Source organism: Ambystoma mexicanum, chromosome 1p, assembly GCF_040938575.1.
Source record: "Ambystoma mexicanum isolate Mex_15411 chromosome 1p, UKY_AmexF1_1, whole genome shotgun sequence".
NCBI classification, from domain to species: Eukaryota; Metazoa; Chordata; class Amphibia; order Caudata; family Ambystomatidae; genus Ambystoma; species Ambystoma mexicanum.
The window spans coordinates 1,455,470,187-1,455,489,119 of record NC_090921.1 but is presented as its reverse complement, the minus strand read 5'-3'; the positions used below and the strand labels follow the sequence as shown (position 1 = coordinate 1,455,489,119).

Genomic DNA, 18,933 nt, shown 5'->3' with positions numbered 1-18,933 from the left:
CCAAAATCTTTATACAAATAATGCTTTATTTTATATATACACTAAGGAAAAGTAATTTGTCAAAAAGGTAAGTAATATATAAGTAACTTTAGAACTAAAGCAATTTTACTGTAAGCAAACCACTTTTGTAATACTTTTAGAATGTCAGTATGCAATTCACAGGCAAGTAAAACTTTTGTAATAACTTTGTGAATATCTGTTCTAGGTACAAATGGATGAAATGAAACCAACATAAAGCAGGCAAATTATTTGACAGAGGACTAACCCTTTAGAAGTCTATCCCCATCTACTTATGAGTGTCTCAGAGTCAGATTGGAGGGCAAAACAGGTATGGCACAAGCTGTAGAAAATCCAACAGTTCCAGAGGAAGTCATCAATAACAAGTACGTGCATGTTTAGTATGGAAAAAGAGCCAGGGACTGTGGAGAAGGCTCCCTGTAGGCACACAGGCGTTAGGCCTGGGCAAATGAGTTTGTGGCAAACTCCCAAACACACGAATCAGCACTCCAGCAACACATGAGCAGCAAAGCAACTCTACGTAAATTCTGCCAAGAATCTCGCAGTAACTTAGAAGTTACAGCAGACCCGATCAATGGATTCTTGGTCAGGCAAAGCAAAAACAAAGAGGTGATGGCTGGAAGGTTTAGACTGAATCTTAACCACTGGCATTGCTCGGGGCAACCCTCCAGACCATCGTTCTTCGCCTGCCAAGCCATTACAGAAGGGGAAAGACCATATGCAAATCAGGCTTGGCCCCACCCCAAAAGGGGCAGTCCAGCCCGAACTGCTAGGTCACATCCATTCTGCACGAGACCACAAGCATCCCCAAACATGTTTCGCCCTTGTTGGGGCTCATCAGTGAGGAGTAGCTTGGGTCTCTAGGCTCAGCAGGCACGGGACCCACGTCTGGGCATACCCGTCCCACTCGGGGTGACAAAGCAAAAACAAAGAGGTGATGGCTGGAAGGTTTAGACTGAATCTTAACCACTGGCATTGCTCGGGGCAACCCTCCAGACCATCGTTCGAGTGGGAAGGGTAAGCCCAGACGTGGGTCCCTTGCCTGCTGGGCCTAGAGACCCAAGCTACTCCTCACTGATGACGCCCAACAAGGCTGAAACATGTCTGGGGATGCTTGTGGTCTCGTGCAAAAGGGATGTGACCTAGCAGTTCGGGCTGGACTACCCCTTTGGGGGTAAGACCAAGCCTGACTTGCATATGGGTTTTTCCCCTTTTGTAATGGCTTGGCAGGAGAAGAACGATGGTCTGGAGGGTTGCCCAGAGTAATGCCATAGGTCAAGATTTATTCTAAACCTTCCAGCCATCACCTCTTGTTTTGCTATTCTTGGTCAGGCAGACAAAGGAGTGGTGGGGGAGGGGGAGAGATCACTGGAATGGATCTTGCAGTAGCAGTCGAGTGAAGAGGCTTCAGACAAAGGATTCTTCTGGGTTCTGTGATTTTGACACCCCTTTCAAGACGCCAGTAAAGAACGATTACCGACCGGTAGATTCGTCTCACTTTCTCAACCCAGCACTCTAGTGAGGGGAATCTCACCTTGGGAGGTCCGGAAGTAGTCGACCAAAGTTCCAGGAGGATTCAATTTCAGAAGTCGATGCACTACACAGGGGACACAGGTCCCAGTTTATTGCCGGTTTGCAGCCTGTGAAGGGCACAGCTAGTCATGGGATGGCTGAAAATGCAGGTCGTCTTCATACCGATTGGATCCGCTACTCTAAGGTAGTCTCTCGTCCTTTTCAGGGCTCTCCTGATGCTTGGAATGGATAGGACAGCAGTGATTACTCAGAGGGCATCTCCGGTGATCTCTGGACTTGGCTGTGGACAGCTCCCCCCATCGTTGATTCTTCTGTTCCAGGTATCAGCTTGTCTTCAGCCTCAGGATATATGCCTTTTATGCAGGAACCCAGCCAATCAGCACCCATGCACCATTCAAACTCTGGGTGGTGGCTGTCATTTCAGGTTAGCCACCCTGCCAGTTGGAACTGGTTCCAGGAAGGCACAGCAGAGGACCGAACAGTGGAGTTTGAGTCCTGCCCCATTTCCAGTCCTCACAGACACACTGGAGTCTTAGCAGGCTTCACAAAGAGGCCCTGGCAAAATTAAAGGTCAAACAGGATCTCCCCAACCTACACGACAGAAGAACCAAGAAAGAACAAGCCATCTTGAATTGGCATAAAAAGAACACAGTTACCATTTTGGGTCAATGTTGACCTTTCTGTGCATCACTGCGGCTGCGAGTACAGCCTGGGAGTACAAAATGCACAAAAGTAGGTAGGATAAAACCACTGCCACCAGATATTCAGATTAGCTTATCAACAACTAAAAAGTTACAGGAGCAGTGAGAAAGGGCATACAGTATAACCCCTCAGCACTCCACATAAGGTGGGGTGTACTGATCTCACAATATAAAAGATTTCCTAACATTACCCTTTAACAAAAATAAAAAGGGAAGCCCATTGTGCTCCCAGCAACACCGAACAGAGTGCTGTGTGATGCAAAAGTCCAAACATGCTATAACATTTGGAGAAAAGCATAACTCCAAGAAAAAGCAATAACAAGAAATACAAAAGTATCCCAAGGATAGGGTAAAAGAATGGGTGGGTGTGGAAAAAGGTTCCCACTCAATCGGAGCAACAGACCAAAAATCCAGTAGTGCAGCAAAATGTGCTGGGGAATTCCCATGGAGAGGAGATTGTGCACACAATTGAAAATCTATCCCAACACCATGGAGGTTAAGAAGGAACTACAAATCGTTTCCATGCGTCCATCGTTTGTCTTTTTATTTTATTTTTTAACGTGAACAGTTTAATGCGTACCATTTCTAACCTTGTAAAAACCAAAGTATTAGCACATTGAACAATATGCTGGGTTGCGAATAGCCACAATATGCTTATAGGTAGCCTCTCCTAGAACAGCACATGAGATTTTGGAAAAGAGCCTTTATTTACCTGGGCCTTTAACTTGGTCTTCAGGTCATTAATGATCAGGTAAACCTGTCTCTGCAGTTATTGCTCAAGATGTACTTGAGGTGGAACAAAAAACAGACTTGGTGGGGCACAGAGGTGGCATGGAGAGGATTGTACCCCCTTGCTACCCATATTACGCTTTTTGCAGCAGGAGACATACGCTTGTTGCATTGCCCTCTTAAGATGCTCTTGCACTTTTATGGGAATACAAAGAGTTGCACTCCCTCAGGGCCAGCCATGTCTGCATGCTCGGCTCCTCACATGGGTAGAAAAGGCAGATCAAACCATTTTTGGGTAGGAGCAGGACCTCAATCAGTAGATTGATGGCTTGCTCGTATAAGTCACTTTCACTAATAGATCTAATACGTTTAAGCGAAGTAAAGCTAGCTAGAGCAAGAGTAGTGGAAAAGAGGGGGGGGGGGCGAGAGAGGAGACAGGGCCCCCTGGCAGTCTAGGAGAGAAAAAGAGGGAAGGGGGGGCAAGGGTGGCTGGGAGAAAGCAGAGCCCTGTTGCTGCACTCCCCCTAGAGGGCAGGGGTTGGGAGGGAGGGGAGCAGAGGCACCCCTCCTCCACCCCCACATGCGCAGGGGGGAGCCTCCCACACCCCCCACACACAAACCGAAGTGGGCTGGGGAGGCCTCCTGCACCGCCACACGCATAGGCAGAGGCTGGAAGCAGAGCACACCCCATGCACCCCCATTCCCGGAAGGGCAGGGGCTGGAAGCAGAGTGGCCTTGTTAGGAATTTATTTTCAGACAACATTTCCTCCACATTCTATGGACCTGCATACTTTGTCATGGGGAAACTTATCAGTCCTTAAGACGATCAGTACTGGGAGACTAGGTTTCCTTTTTTTCTTACTTTTTACCTAGTTTCATGCATGAGTGAAACCCACATTGGCCCTGATTGGACCACTGCTGGCTGAGTGGGCGGTGAAGATCCTTGCCATTGTAGGGCTGAGTTTGATCACTCAACTGAATTTAGGAAAAAAGTCTTACAGCCATTCCAGTAGATCAGCAACAGCGACAAGAATGGCCAACTGAAGACCCATGGATGACTCCTGAGGAGGCCTGGCAGATTTTCCTGCAACTGTCCCGGTGATGCCCTGCTGGACTACCTTATCTGAGAAGGCCCTCATTAGTGCTTCGATCCTTGGACTGATGGGACCAGCCAGTCTAGACATCTTTCCGCATTCCTGCAGCTTTGAGCCTTTGAAATCGTCCCTGGACCACTCGGTGGACCGATTAGCCCCGATTACGGCTACTGGACTAGCAGTGTCGCTGTTACGCTTTTTTTTCCATCTTGTAGTTTGGTGGTCGCCAGCTCATCCTACAAGTCCCCTTCCTGCCAAGTTTCAGCCTCCCAGCACAATGGATCTGGTCCTGGAAGCCAGTCTTCATTCGCGACTGGAGAGAAGCCTGGTGTCGCCCGTGTGCAGTGACTGTCGATGAAACCGGATTCCTTCCTCCTGGTAGAGTGCCCGGAAAAGGCATCCAACGGTGCCTGCTGCATTTGTTCTTTGGAAAGGCTTCCGCTCAGCTACTTGACCCAACTGGAATCTTCATTGCACCTGCAGTTCCGGGGCATCTTCTACTGGATCCAACAGCGGAAAAACCCACCTCCAGCGACTCCCAGTCGACCTGCCAAGTAATTTGGGAAAATTGGTGTAAGGGTGGCGAGTACAGCCACCTCCATAATACACTCTGAATAACTGATTTATTCCAGCCCCTCGTTTGTTTTAAAAGCAGATCTAAAAGATAGAAAATGTATCTTACTTACCTGCAACATCCTTGGGAAGTCTTCTGGAATATTTTTCACCATCACAAAAACTCTTCCTGCCTTTGTCCCCTCTCCTAGAAGAAACTTAAGTGACTAGTATGCACTTCTACAAACCAAAAGGTGACTGTATATATGTTTTACAACAGAGTGTTGCGCGATAGTATTACCTGCTTGACTTATTTTTTCTAGTGTTTTTGTACTTGACCATCGAAGCAGAATCATGGTGTATTTCTCTGTGTGGACTCATTGTGGACCCCCTGATCCCACTCACCTCTCCTGAGAATAAGCCTTGGACTCTCTCCACACTTGGCTTGATTGGGTTTGGCCAACCTCTCAAGTTGCCCTGTTTACTGTAACTAGGATGGCCTTCTGAAATCTGGACAGATTTTAGAAATCCATCTCAACAGCCCTGGAGGGCGAGGGCTGGAAGCAGAGCGCCCTTGGAGGGGGAGTGCTGGGAGCAAAGGACTAGGTCTGGGAGCAGAGAGACCCCAGAGGGCTAGTGGTAAACCAGGAAAGAGGAGCTGGAATAAGGACAGAAGGAGTTGATTATGTTGTTTTTGAAAGAAGTGCAGAAATATGAGGTGGTGGTGGTAATGAGAGAATTCTAGGGGAAATGTGGTGAAACATTGAGGATGTGAAGAAAAAAGTGGTAAAAGGAAGTGAGGCGTAGGAATATTTTTGAGGTGAAGCAGGTGGTCAATTTTTAAAGAGGCGGAGGGAAGACAGTACAGAAGAGAAGCAGTAGATGGTGGACTCTAAGAGGGGTTGAGGAACAGGCTTGTGGATACATTTTTAGGAATGAAGTATAAGAATGGAGGTCCACAACAGGACCCTGTAGGGAGATGGCTTGGGGCAGGACAACAGGGTCCAGAGACCAAGCGAAGGAAAGAGTGGAGTAGGTGGTAGGGGAACCAGAAACCTCAGGGAGAAATGAGGTTCCAAGTGCCTAGCAATTCCCCTATGAAGGCCTTAAAGCGACCTACATTCTCAATGAAACTCCGGAAATGCAACTCTTGACCATCTTTACATCCGAACAATGGCGCCTCAACTCTTGGAAGGTTGAGCTGGAGGTCAGACCAAGGTGGATCTTTAGTGAAAGATGGAGCTTGTCACAGCCTTGGAGAAAGTACCAAAAGCTCACGCTGATGTTTACCTAGTGAAGGGATAGTCCCCAGGAAAAACAAAACACTATACAGATGAGCAAAGGCTCAACGGGTGCTGCCAAGACAAAAGTTTAAAATCCCATACAGAAATATTAAACCTACGTAGAGGAAACAGATTAGCTGTTCACGCTTTCAAAAACTGTACAAAATGGGGAACTGTGAATAAGGAACCCTGCACTTGCATATCCTTTTTAAGTCTGAAGTAGTGGCTAAGTACTCTTTTGCAGTGGAAATCTATCCTGTAGTTCTTCCTCGACCAAGGAGCTCAAAAGAACAAATTACTCAACTCTCTGAAATGTTCAATGGGGTTAATCCGCCCTCCCACACATTCCTCATCTTTCATATTCAGTCTCCAGCTGACTTTGGAAGATTGTGCAATCACTGGGGGGCGTAATGTGACCAGTAATGTGACCAGTTCCTTTGCACTCCCAGACAAGACATTCGGGCCAGTGTGTATTAATTTGCTGCACCCCATGACCCTACTTCCACCCCTTTCCCTAGCGCTGAGGGACAGCAAAACAGGCTAGATGTGTATGAGCTGTCTGCAAAGAAGGGTAGGGGGAGGCAATGTGGAATCAGTAGGTGGAAGGACTTACCCATCAGCAATAACATTACAGATCCTTTCTATTGAGATAGATTCCTTCATGCGACTGACTCCTTATCTTAGCAAGCCAAGAGAGCGAGACGGCCACCCCCACCTCTCAGCCAAAGCCAGAATCCCTGACATGGAATTCAAGTAGGCATGTTTTGCCAATGTGTTCAGCGAAGCCCTGGTAGCTGCTTGATATGTGTCCTAGATAGGACCACCCTATTCAGGGTTCCATGTGTTTCTTTCTATTTTGTTCTGCAAAATACATGGGAGTGCGGGGGATGGTTGGTCAGGGAGATATTTGCACAACCATATGACCAAGTCGGTGTAATCTAATCAAATGGTGGTGCAGTGTGTCGCCCAACAGGAAGGACCAGACTCTAGTATGGTAGCTGTAGCAGAGCAGTCAGGCTAAAGTTTAGGAGGGAGGAAGGTTGGCAGGGCAGTACAATTGGTCCAAACAGATGCCACACAAGAACATCCCCTACACTGGTATACTGTAAAAAATATAATCTTTATAAAGTCACATAAAATGTATGATATGAGAAAATAAGTACTCCGGTTACACAGAACACATTGCATACATTATAGAAGTTAAAAAAAAAAAAAAAAAAAAACAGTAAAGGTTCAAATCAATCCTTACCCTAAAATGTGGGCCCCATACATAAGCTTTCAGATGCAAGTTAAGAGAAAGACCACACAGTAATGATGATAGGGTTCAGGATCCCAAGGTTTCTGCATGACGTATTATACGTAACATATGCCTGTAACACAGTATAGCACTTAAAGGCTGAGCACAGGGTAACAGTGTCCAACACAGCCAGGAGGGCTATCAAAGTCCAAGTTATCTTTTAAATAGACAGTCCGTAGGTTCAGAAGGACCTTTCTTCGTCACCTCTTATAATCTCACATCGAGTTTACTTTGCCAGCTCCCAAGGATGTCCTTTTTATAAGATGTCTTCAGGCAACACATTGTTGGCTTGACGTTTGTTTGTTCTCTCATTAACGCTTCAACAGGTTCAGAGGCATCCGAAAATGTACAGACTGCAAGCGACCACTCCGACACAAGGTAGCTAGCACCTTCACACGCTTGTGCACCAGGTTTCTTGTAATGCGAGAAACTCACTGATTATGTTCTTAGTTCCTGCTGTTTCTCCGCTCACACAGCCTCCTGTGCTAGAGCTCAGAGCCCCACCTCCTTCCCCCAGGCACTCCTGGGTCAGTTTCTCCACCCAAGCGAACAAGCACCTTAAGCCATGATACTGATAGTCCACACGGCCCCCCTTCTTCCAGTCAGTCAGCTCCCCAGAGACAACTTCTGCACCACGCTTCCGGAGACTGCTTCGCTCTGCATTTCTCCAGCGTCTCAGCGCTACGCTGTCCACAGGTTCACTACAGGTTGGGCCGGAATACCTACTGCTCTCTCTTCTCTTGTGTGTCCCACCCTTTATACACCCGAGCCCTATTAAGGGGCCTCAGGTGCGAGTGCTTGGCTTTCCTGCCTGACTGCATTCAACTCAATCAATGGGACATGCCTGATCTTCAGTCTTGTATTCCTCCAAACCCCTCTTCGTCCCAGTACTAAAGTGGTGTTTTTTTTTTTTTAGAGGAAGTGTGTATTCCTCTTAGTGGTTTCTTCCTCATCTCCGAATAAAATGGGAAGGATGGAATAGGATTGGCAATACCCTATGAAGGCTGAGGGAGAGTAGGTCAGTTTTAGGAAGGATACCATGTCTCGCATTCATGTACCCTCTCCCCAATCTCCAAGGACCCTCCACTCGGGTGATCCTCCCTGCTTCTCCACTCCAAGGTTCCGGACCCTGGAGCTATGGCCTTTCCCTGGCCACTTGGGCAGAGGATCCAAGGGGAGCAAAGGTGAGGATGCCCTCCGGTTTCTCACAATGACTCGTATACCTTAAGTATAGTAAAAAGGGATGTAGTGTCAGGTGGTCTTCAGCAGGCGTCCTGACCACCAAAGTAAATTAAAACCCCCATAATATTTTTTTAAAAAAAGGAAAAAGCAAGAAGAGTAGGGGGTCCCATAAAATGAGACTGCAGAACCCCAAGAATGGAATCTTGCCCTAACAGCGGGTAAACGCTCTGCACCCTCCACTACACAGCGCCTGCATTTGCCTCACCCAAACCTACCCCTTGCATTTTGTGGTAAAAAGGTACAGGAAAGAAAATGCATTTTGTACTGTAAATAAAATCACTTAACTCTAATGTTCTTTCTGATGGATCTATGAGATTATTGCGACGGCTGAAAATGCTGACTTTTTAAAAATAAAACCTTTACACCATATAATTATGCGGGGGAGACCCCCCATATTAATATTAAATTCTATACCCCCTTACGTATATATGTGGTGTAAGGGGGGGGGGGCCCGCCCAAAAAAAAAAAAGTCACCCGTTGGAATTGTGAAGGCGACATTTTGGTACGATTCCCTTTCTGATGGCTGCTCCTCCTATGGATTCCTTGTCTATGATGCTCATTTCCCAGTGAAGCTGTTCTTCAGAACTTTCTGCCACCAGTGGGCATAGCACAGCTCTGCTCAACGCCATCATGCACCAGAGAGGACATCGAGGTGAGTATATATTGAGGTGCTGCACCCCATGACTTCAGTCTGCCTTTTTCCCTAGCACTCAGGACACTGGGGGACTTCGGAACTGAAGTCCCCCTAGCTATCAGTCAAGTGGGACAGGTTGGGAGGGCAATGGAGAATCTATGAGCAACATCCATCCCAGAGAACATCACCAGAAAGTAAGTTTGTTCTTCTAATGGATTCCTACCTCCCACGGATTCCTCAGTGATAGACTCCCATAGCAATACATAGTTCTGGAGGAGGGATGAGAGCAAGGACTCCACCTAAGGACAGCTCTACCAAAAGTATCATGCTGCCCTGATTGGGAATCCAAGCAGTGATGTTTGGCAAACGTGTGCAGCAAGGCCCACATAGCCGCCTGGCAAGTATCCAGTAATGGGACTACTTTGTGCTGGGCAGATGTGGCAGCTAATCCTCTACTGGCATGAGCCCAGAGACCCAAACGATAGGGTCCAGCCAGATAGTAGCAATCAGATGCATGGAATGATCTTCCTTGACAGGATAGAATACCAGCATAATTCACAGAAAGCAGGTCATTTTTCTCACATTCCTCATCTGAGACAGTGGCTGAGGGCCTCCACCAGGTCCAGCAGATTGTAATCACTTTTCTGCCTTAGAAGGATGTGGCGGAAGAAAAAACAAAAAGGAAGTTCGATCTTTTGAGAGAGATGGAAATGTGAGGTCACCTTTGGCAGGAAGAAAGACCTCGCTCTTAGCGTCACCTACTTTTTGAAGAAAACCAAAAAGGGAGGTTTAACAGAACAGCCAGAGCTCAGTCACTGGTCGAACAGAGATGATGGCAACCATGAAATTCCCCTCAAGGTTGAGTAATATGAAAGAAGAATGCAGGGGTTAAAACAGAGCAGCAATAAGAACGAAAAGACCACATTTAAATCCCATGCTGGCACCACAAACTGGTGTGGGGAATTGTGAAAAACGAGCCTTGCTCGGGGTCCTTTTGAAAGCCGAGGTAGCAGCCAGGAACCCACACACAGAGCAAATCTGCAGGACCATCTGGACCAAAGATAGTAGAAAATCCAGGACTGTGGATGTTGGAAATCCAACACAAAAAACAGAACTTGCTGCTGTCACCAAGCACAAAAGTTACCCCACTTGCAGGCATAAATGGACTTGGTGGCTGTCTTCCAAGCTGTGAGGAGCACACCCAGGATGCTATTCGACAAATCCCAGTCCTTAGCCACTCAGCAACTAAGCATGAATGTTCAGGTTGTTGCGGTTTGGCTGGAGTACCCACCCTTCCAACTGGGAGAGGAGATCCATTCTCGATGGAAGATGCCCAGGAGGATATATGCACATGTCCAGCAACTCTGGGTACCACATTCTCCGGCCCCAGTCCGGAGTGATCAAAATCAACGTAGACCAGGACAGGCGCGGCCTCCCAAGAACCAGCGGAATGACAGGGATCAGTGTAAACGCATAGAGCAGGTTGAACGCAACTCTAGCATCAGTGCATCCCCTAGAGCTCCCCCATCTAAGAAATTCCCTGGAGCAGAAAACTCACACTGCATGCTGAAGGCAAAGATTCACTTAAGGAGTCTCTCCACTGGGAGACAATCTCCAGAACTTCGACAAAGTCCCCACTTCTGGGAGGCCCAAGTACGTCTGCTTAAGGCATCTACAATGATGTTCTCCATTCCGGCAAGATGGGAAGCAGGCAAAGAAATGCTCTCCAGATTCCAGCACCATTGCTTCCCTGTACAGAGACAAGGACCTCTACACCACCTCACATGCTGAGGTAGTGCACGGCTACTGTGTAATCTATCAAGACCAACACATTCTTTCCCTGCACTAAAGGAAGGAGGGCAGGTACACAACCAGAACCAGCCTGATCAATTTCAATTCCAGCAGGTTGATGTGCTCACGAAAGTCCTAGAGAGAACACAGGCCTCTCACTAAGGTTTTGCAGGTGAGCACCCCAGCCTTTTAGGATGCATCCATGACTACCATCAGTCCGGGCTAGGGCTGTCTTGCAGGAACCATCATCTACCTTCTCGTCAGAGAAGTTATGATGTGCACTCCAGAAACAGACCCACTGAGGAGCCACTGAAGTTTCATGAGTAGCCGGGCCTCAGGTACTACAAGAATGTAAGAGGCAATGAGACCCAGCAAAAGCAGGAAGGCAGAGTTTGGAATGCTCTCTTTCAGGATGGTTCATGCCCTCCAATCTAAGATGTTAAGACAATCGATCCTAGTGCCCAAATCATCTGATAAATTGGAGGGACTAGTGCAGCAAAACCAGAGACTTTTTGAAGTTCAGGGGGAAGCCCAAGCTGTGCAACAAGTTGCACATACAGTGCAGATATCCCAACGTCTTGTCTAGGAGCAAGCCCCTGACAAACCAGTCACCGAGATGGGAAAGACATGAATGCCTCTTTCCCGACTTCCTGCCCTTCCCAGCTGCAGCTGGGCCCTTTCTCCTCCACTACTACTCTACATGTGGCGTCTGACAGGGCTCTACCCTATCGCCAGGGCTCTTCAATATCTATCTCCCCCTCTCATTCCCAGTTTTATGCCGACGAGACACTGCTTTCCTTCAAACTCCCTTCTCTCCGTCTGTCTTCATGTCAGTAAGACAGATCCATCTCATTGGGACACCTGCGCCCTCATGTGCCCTTGTCACCCTCTGTGGGCCCTCCACCCCCACCATCCTTTGAAGCCAAAAACCTTGGGGTCATGTTCAATTCCACTCTCTCCTGCATCCCTCACATCATGGACCTTATAAAGAAGTCCCATTTCCAGCTCTAACTCCTCAGAGGCATTATTCCTTACCTAACCTTCCCCCAGAAGCGCAATGTCTCCAGAGCTCTAGTCCTCTCTTGGCTGGACTACTAAAACAGCCTCTTTCTCAATCTCCCTCTTTCCTCCCTTTGCGCCCTCCAGCTAATCCAGAATATGGCTGCAAGACTTATCCTTGGCCTCAAGTCCAGGGACTTTATCTCTCCAGCCCTAAATTCTCTTCACTGGCTTCCGGTGGCTGCAAGGATCAAATTCAAGACCCTCTGCATCATCCACAAGGCCTAGCCAACTTTCCCTCCCTAAATACTCTGCTGCTAGACCCCTAAGCTCTTCTAACTCCAACTCTGTCAAATGCTTCTCCAAGCAGAGTGCAGGGTGCCGGTCTCTCTCCTTGGCTAGTGCCACCCTTTGGAACAGCCTCCCTGTCCCTCTCAGACTTGAGCCGGACCTCCTTAAGTTCTGGGAACTGCTAAAAACTCTGCTCTTCTCTACCTCGTTCCCTTCCCTGCTAATCACCCCACTGCCGCTTTGACTGGGGGCCTGATCCTCATGAATCAAACCGGATTACAGGCCCTACTTCCCAGTCGACAGTCGATAACAGCACCCTCCCAATCACTGCACTGCCCTTGCGGGCCCCTGCATCCCTCCCTGGGAGTCAACTGCACTAGCACTTTGCGTGAGGCTCTCCTTCTTGGCTCCCCTTAACACTTGTACCTCAGCACAGAAGAGGAGTTTGCAGCAGGACGTTTTCAGGATCAACAGCCAAAAACGCAGTTGAATTCCTTGTTGTGGTGACTGAAGACAGTACACTGGAAGGGAATTTGCTGCATGGATCAACTGGGAAGACTCCAGGCAAGGGTTTCATCGATTCTGTATTTTTAGCACCCTTTCCAAGAGCCAGGAGAACACAGAATATCATCACTGGTCAGATTCTCGTCGCTAATCTGGTCCAGCACTCTGAGGAGACTTCAAAGATTAAAATCAAGTCTCCGGAGGTCCAAAGATTTAGCACGATTTGGAATTGGGAAGACATTAAACAATACATTGCAGCAAAACAAACAAAGCAAACACAAAACATTTCCAATCTTCCCTTTTAGTACACTATGCAGCCATAGAATGTTCCAAATTGTCAATACATTCTTCAAAGACAATTTCAGTTTGCGTCTTCCCATTTCTGCCAGATCTTCTTTGCTTTCCCAGGACACCCTCTAGCCGTATATATTTGCCGCTCCATCAACATACAGACATTCACATCCACTACCCAGATCCCCACAGTTTTGCTATATTACGCTTAATCAGCCCCGAGGCAATGGAGAGGAACAGTTCGCAAAACGCGTTATTTCACCCTTTTCTTCGATGCCCAGTAGCATCAACTTTGGCTCTCTAGGGATGGTGCGACCCAGGAACGCAGTCAGTTTGTTACAACATTGTTGCCAGTAATCTTTAATCCAAGGGCAGTCCTACAATGTATGTAAAAAAGTGCCTTCGTCCTGTCAACAGTGAAGGCAATTGGGATCAGTGGCACGATTCCACAGATACAGTGCAACTCGCGGGTAATACACCCTATGTAGAAATTTTAGCTGTATTAGCTGGAGTCTGGCAGATATCGCGGTTCCACACGGGTACATCAACGCTGTCAACTAGTCCTCAACTTCTATAGGTCTAATATCTCCCTTCCATTTAAGAATCAGGTTGCAAAGGTCAGGGGTAGCCAAGAAGGTTATGGCATTATATAAAACAGAGGTAATTTTAGTAGGGATGTGTTCTAATTCTATATTCCTTTCTAGTGGTGTGTAGTCTGCCATGTTCGATAGCATGGGGAGGTGATCACGCAGTGCGTGCATCAATTTGAGGTATCAATAGTACTCTTTGGTGGGCGAGCTAAATCGTTCGGCGAGGTCCTCAAAGGAGGTTATCTTACCACCTAAGATTACATCTCCGACCTTAACTATACCCGCCGATATTCACCCCGGCAGCTTGCCTCAGTTCGGGCAGGTTGCCGTTTCCCCACAGTGCCTGCACTGGGGTGATCTTTTTGTTCCAGCCAATATGTTTGTGGATGTCTCTCCACAGTAGTGTACTGTGCGTTGTCATCGTACAGGGCAAGGGCCTCGGTATCTTCTGGTAGGCACATAAGTGGGGGCGCATTTTGCATCATCGTGATCTCTGCTCGAATGTGGGGCAGTTTTGTTCCCATGCAGGATATCATTGACTAGTGCCATTTGGCTGGCCCAATAGTAGAATTGCAGGTGTGGTAGCCCAATTCCGCCCTCCCCCACACAGCTTTGTAGTGTTCGCAGTGCGATCCGTGCGTGTCCCCGGCCCAGAGCAGCGTTCTGCAGATGCTATCAACCTTGTGAAATTCCAAGTTTGGTATGTGGAGTGGGGCATTTTTTAGGATGTATACACAGCGTGGCAGGGCCAACATATTGAAGAGTGCTGCTCTTCCCAGTATTGTCAGCGGGAGCAGCGTCGGACATCCGCAATAAATGTTTCTGTGATCGGGTGTAGATTCTTGGTACGTATTCTGAGAGGTCTGTCGTTATTTGAATTCCCATATAACGGAAGTGTTCCGGCTCAATCCAGTAGGCCCATGGGGGGGGGGGGGGGGGGGGGGTTGCTTGTGTCGTCCCATTTATTGGAAAGAGGACAGATTTATTCCAGTTCACTCTTAGTCCGCTAAAGGACTTGTATTGTTTTAGTATTTGTGACTTCCAGGCAGGATCGAGCCGGATCTCCCAAGTAAATCAGGAGGTCATCTGCATACAGGGAAACTTTGTCTTCTGCGCCCCCGGGCCAACAAAAGAGCCCTTCCACAAGATTATGTGGCGTAATAATATGGCTAGGGGTTCAATGATCAACGAGAAGAGTAATGTAGACAATGGGCATCCTTGTCGTGTTCCCTTTCCCAGTTGAGACTCGCGCGGGCCACCCATTTACTCTAACCTCTACCACCAGCAATTTGTACAGGCGTAGGACCCCAACCTATAAAGGATTCCCCAAACCACATTCTCGCCATGATTTCCCACAGGGCCTCCCAGAAGACAGTCAAAAGCCTTCTCAAAATCAACCGCTAGTAATGCCAAGGGGTCTTGGAGTGTAGGAGCTTTCTCCAGCGCTAGGTAGAGTATGCGAATATTCATGAGGGTGGATCATTGAGGCATAAATCAACACTGGTCTGGATGGATCAGTGTGGTTATTACTTTCTGCAGTCTATCTGCAAGCACTTTTGCCAAGATCTTCGCGTCGCTGTTAATCAGATCGGCCTGTATGAGCTGCACAGTTCCGGGGGTTTATCTGGTTTTGGGATGACAATTCAAGTGGCTTTCCGGGGATCAGGGGGTAGGATTCCCCGTTCTTTGCTGTGCCAGAACATTTTTAGTAGCTGCAGGGCTCTCTCGGCCCCCCCTTACCCCCCCGACCCCCTAGCCTTTTCCATATGTCAATCGGGAACCCATTGCGTCCTGGAGTTTTGCCAGATTGCAGTTGTAATATGGCCGTCCCAACTTCTTCCGTAATATCCTTTTACAGGAGTAGTTTTTGAGTAGAGTCTAGACATGGGAGGGCGATACCATTCAGCACAGTGGCACTGATGGGTTCGCCCGGGGTCTATATAGACTAGTATAATAGTCCGCAAAACCTTCCGCAATATCAACAGGGGTTCCGGTTGTGCTATTTGGATTTCCCCAACATGCCGTGACCAGCGCCCCTACGTTCCAACCAAGCAAGGATCTTCCCCGCCTTATCCCCAGTTTCGTCCAGTCTCGTCCAGTCTCGTACACATCTCCAAATGTGCTTGCCTAGCATTGTCTAAAGAGACATTGCGGAGGCGTTGCCTGGCCACCAGAAGTGAGCTTTGTGTATTGGGTGATCTACTGGCTATGTGCTCCGCTTCTTTCTGCAGTGCTTCCTGCTCTGCCTCTACCATTGGTCGGTGGGCCGTTGTCCAGGAGAGAACAGATTTATATGCTTCCCAGAGTGTCGTTGAGTTGTCCACCGTGCCAGTGTTCAGCTCAAAGTATGCAGTGATGGTCTTCTGTATATGTTCAATAGGTTCTGGGAAGCCAAGTTAATCGCCATGAAGGGAGAGGGGGGTAGGGAGGGTTTTCACGCTATATTCGTAGTTCGTTCCATCACTAGGGAAAATGCAGGTCTTCAGTCTAGTGGGTCCCACCAGGCTTTGGGTCGTCCTTTTCAGGGTACCCAGGTCGCTTGGAAGAAAGGGTAACATCAGACTGTTAACACAGGAGGCTTTCTGGCCATTGGAAATCACTACAGCAGTCTTTTCTTAATCTCTTAATCTTCCTCTTCGGTTTCAGCTCCAGTGTTCGACTGGTCAGCAGCTGACAAGTTTGGAGTATTTAACAGGAACTACAGCACAACTTCTGCATTCACTCCCTGCAGTTTACAGCAGCAAGTGGCGGTCTGCCTGTCCAATCATGACAGCCAGCCCCCCCACTTGGAGTTGGTTCCTTTCAGGCAAGGTGAAAAACAAAGGGCTTCTGAGTTTTGGACTATTCCCTCTCTTCCTGTCTTCTCAGACAGTCTGGAGCCTGGGTGGTGAATCCAAAGGATTCCCGCCGAAGCCAAAAATTCGACTGAGATTGTTCCCGCATAGAATGCCAGGGGAAGACCCCAGAAATAGCATGCACACAAGAAATGACAAAAAAGGAGTCCACTAATTCAGCCAAATGGTGGCCCTTCTGAGCATTACCGAGGCTAAACTAACATCATGCGAGTAATAATGCTTATCTAATATCATATCAAACAATCTAAAAAACTCCTCCCAGGTAATTGTATTAGGAGACTTTAACTTAGGGCATAACGACCCAAAAGACGCACATGCCTCTACTGTGGCAAATATCCTTACAGAACAAGGTCTCACCCAAAAAGTACTAGACCCTACACATTCCAAAGGAAGAACTCTGGATTGGATAGCGGACCATAATTGCAATGTGACTATCTCTTCCAACTCGCCTGTGATATGGTCAGACCACCACCTGATAACCTTTACTATTAACACTGAGAAAACTACTGCACTGCCCACACCACTAGCTCCATCAGTCCCTACTCGCAACAAAAAAAACATCACCTGCGATAAACTACTCCCCCTCATCTTACCCACCCTTAATGCCCTCCCAGAAAACCTGGGACCAGACGCCCTGACCAAAATCTTCAATAACACCATGACCACCTCACTGGACACAATCGCGCCACTCAAAATTAGAAAAAGCAAACCTAAGGCGCATCTCAACTCCTGGTACACACCCCACTTAAAAACACTACGCACCAAAAAAAGATCCTGCCAATCACTATGGAAAGCTCACCCCTCCGAAGAAAATAAAACTAATCTGCGCGCTATCTCTGCTCTCTACAAGAAAGAAATTCTCTTAGCCAAACGGGAATCCTACAATTCAAGAATAGCCCAAGCTAACTCCAGTACTAAGGAACTCTTTGCCATCCTCAAAGAACTCGAAGCACCCATCCCCATACCTGACAACTGCATTAAGGACAAACTTTGGTGCTCGAATATCCAACAAGCACTGACAGGCAAAGTTGCTACTCTTCAAACAAAAATTAAGAATAAAAAAGCTTCACTAACAATAAACCCGCCCAACATTACCACTTCAACCCTGCCCATTATTTCCGACACACTAACACGATTCAAATTTTCAAAAGTTACTATTCTCGAGACAGAAAAGACTATACTCTCACTCAAACCCTCTAACTGCCAAGGTGACCAGTGCCCTGCCCAACTCATAAAAGATGCAGCCAGAGAACTATCACCCTTTATCACTAAACTGATCAATGCATCATTTAGGTCCAACAGTATCCCCACTAACCTTAAGGAATCCTGGGTGCTCCCCCTACTAAAGAAACAAACTTTAGACCCACTAATTCCTACAAATTACCGACCCATTACCACGGTACCATTCCTCTTGAAAATCATAGATAAAATAGCCTATCTACAAATCCAAAAACATTTAGAATCTAATCACCTGTTGGGATCTAGACAATCAGGCTTCCGGCCCCAACACGGGACTGAAACTGCATTAATTGACTTGAAGGCACAGATTGATGACCTCAGGGACAGAGGCGACCTAGCTCTCCTGCTGCTTCTGGACTTATCAGCCGCGTTCGACCTGGTCGATCACCAGGTCTTGTGCAGCCACTTGGACTCGGCAGCACACTTCTCCCCAGAAGCTACAGCTTGGATACAATCCTTCCTCAGTGATCGCACCATGAGAGTATTCTCTCCCATTGCCTCAGCTGACCCTATCCCTATCGCGTGTGGTGTTCCCCAGGGTTCATGCGTCTCGCCTACCTTGTATAATATTTTCACTAAGCCCCTTTTCGATGATTTGGATCATCTGGGTATCACCTACACTAACTATGCAGATGATACGCAGATCCTCCTACCTATTACTGGTGATTATGAAAAGGATTTGGCCTTGGTAAACAAGGTTTACCTCATCATCCAGGCATGGATGGCCACTCATGGACTATGCCTGAATGATGACAAGACAGAGATCCTCATCCTGGGTACACAAATATCGTTAAAGAAACTTAGCCCAAACTACTCCTCCTTTAGCGTCGACAATAACATCATTCCAACTGCTAAGGAAGTAAAAACATTAGGTTTTTATCTGGATTCTGCCTTAACGCTTAACAAACAGGTAAATACGTTGTCCTCGGCCACTGCCTATACTTGTAAATTAATCAGAGCGGGCAGAGCTTTCCTATCTAATGACAGCTGCATCACCCTTGCTAGAGCTCTTATATTATCAAGACTTGATTACTGCAATGCCATGTATATTGGGGCCAGTAAGCAAATAACTAATAAAATCCAACTCCTGCAAAACAACGCCCTTAGAGCCGCGCTCGGAATTTCCAGGAGAAACCAAATCTCGGACACCAGAAGAGCCTACAACTGGCTGTCGACAATGGACAAAATAAAACTTAAAGTCGCCTCCCTTACACATAAATGTGTAAACAAAGCGGCCCCTAGATATCTTATGGACAGAATCATCACTAAATCTGAGACAAGACTAACCAG

At 47.4% G+C, this 18,933-nt stretch overlaps 1 protein-coding gene across 2 annotated transcripts in view; it reads right to left on the bottom strand.

Moving 5' to 3' along the window:
- Window positions 1–18,933, bottom strand: part of UBA2 (ubiquitin like modifier activating enzyme 2) — a 470,118-nt gene that overhangs the window by 115,326 nt on the left and 335,859 nt on the right. The gene's annotated exons all lie outside the window — the stretch shown is intronic.